This window comes from Choloepus didactylus, chromosome 1 (assembly GCF_015220235.1).
Source record: "Choloepus didactylus isolate mChoDid1 chromosome 1, mChoDid1.pri, whole genome shotgun sequence".
NCBI classification, from domain to species: Eukaryota; Metazoa; Chordata; class Mammalia; order Pilosa; family Megalonychidae; genus Choloepus; species Choloepus didactylus.
The window spans coordinates 74,470,393-74,472,096 of NC_051307.1; the positions used below are offsets into that span (position 1 = coordinate 74,470,393).

Consider the following 1,704-nt stretch of genomic DNA (forward strand, 5'->3'; position numbering starts at 1 on the left):
GAGAAATATAATATTAAAAAACATTCATAAGTAGCCCTTGTTGTTAAAAGCATCTAAGGACAGTCGGTAGGGGAAAGTGATGTGCTAGACTCCAAGGAGCTTTATCAGCTTCAAAATTAAAAACAATTTTCTGAGATAAAAGGAATGATTAATAACACAAAAAGGAATAATCAGTACTGAATTTTATAATGGAATGATTCACGTGACTTTCCAACTGAAAACAATAGGGCTTATTTACTTTCTTAAACAATAATGATTTTGCCTTTCACTGTAAAATTCAGATCTGTCATTTATAATGTTGCCTGGATTATCTGAACTAGTGGGCTTCCTGGGGAAGTGTAGATTCCGGTAAACCCAGATGAACTGTTCTTACTGAGCAACAAATCACTGGCAATGAGGTTAGGGTATAGGCACACCTATGGATGCCAGTTGATAGGTTAGTCTTTGATGCCCATGGTCCAGAGAAGCATCTGATCAGTTTACACAGTCACTACTCCAGATCCATTGTAGGTATTAGAAATTCTGACCAGTATTTGAAAACCAAGCACATGACTGGTGAGTTTCTACTTTAGGCCTGTTGTGGTAACCTGATTGCAAGGCTGTCCAACAGGTATAAGGCCACACCAATCACCTTACATTCCAGTGTTTACATGCAACTTGTGCTTTCCTGGTAGGAGCAGGTAGATGAGAGATGTCTCTTGAACTATTATAATTGGCAAAGGAGTGATATCAGTTGCCTGAGACAGGGTGCTCACAGATGCCATAATCTGGTCAAAATGCCCACCAAGTCCTCCCAATGTTACAGTCATATCAACCTGTAGGGCTTTTACTTCTGTCTTCTTTTGGAGTACTTGGAGGCGCCTGATAAAGTCAGTGTGGTCTTGACCAGGAGTTGAATCAGCTCACAACCCTTAATACTGAACTCTCTGACTTAAGGCCTAATAGAATCAAAATCTCCATTGATGAATTCAGGCAAAAAGCTTTCCTGCTCTCCTTTAGTGATATCATATAAGCAGTTGACACCTCCATCAGCACAGGATTTTAACAGAGCCTTGCTCCAAAGATGAGGAAAACAGTCGTTCAAAGGCTGATTCAGAATCAAAAGGCAGTACTTCATATTCCAGTGGGAAGCAGGGGTTCCAACGGGGTGAAGACATGCTCCATACTGGAATATTCGCCAAGAGGGTGAGTGGAGCCACTAGCGAAAGGAGCACACGTGGCAAGAGCAAGGGCAGCTGACGGTTCAGAGCCTGGCTGAAGAGCCTCTGGACCCTAATAGTCTTTTGAGTTTAGAATAAGCAAACCTTTTCATGAAGGAATTTCTCTCTAAAGGTAAGTGTGGCTAAAGTCCTGACCATGTCAGTATTCACTCTAGAATTCATTCTAAGAAGCTACTCAACTGATTAATAATTTAATCAAACACTCTTATCAACTTTTGCCTAATCAAGAACAATCCATATTAACCTTCTTGACCCTCCTGGAGGAGGAAGGAAAGCAATATAGGGTGGGGGGTGCTGGGTTAATTAAAAGAAGTGGTGGACAATGAGCCTTTCTATGAGGAAGTAATGTTTGATTTAAGAAGTGAACTTTTAATTAGCTTTTAATTAGACAAAAATGTTAGGAAGTATAATCATCCAGTGGAGGAGAGAATAAGGCTGAAGAGAATAAATATGATGGAATGAAGAAAGCTAGTTTGGTTGAAAG

The 1,704-nt window shown here is 40.2% G+C and overlaps 1 pseudogene; it reads right to left on the reverse strand.

The window, feature by feature from the left end:
• Positions 1-437: 437 nt before the first annotated feature.
• LOC119535281 lies at positions 438-1,164 on the reverse strand (annotated as a pseudogene).
• Positions 1,165-1,704: the final 540 nt, after the last annotated feature.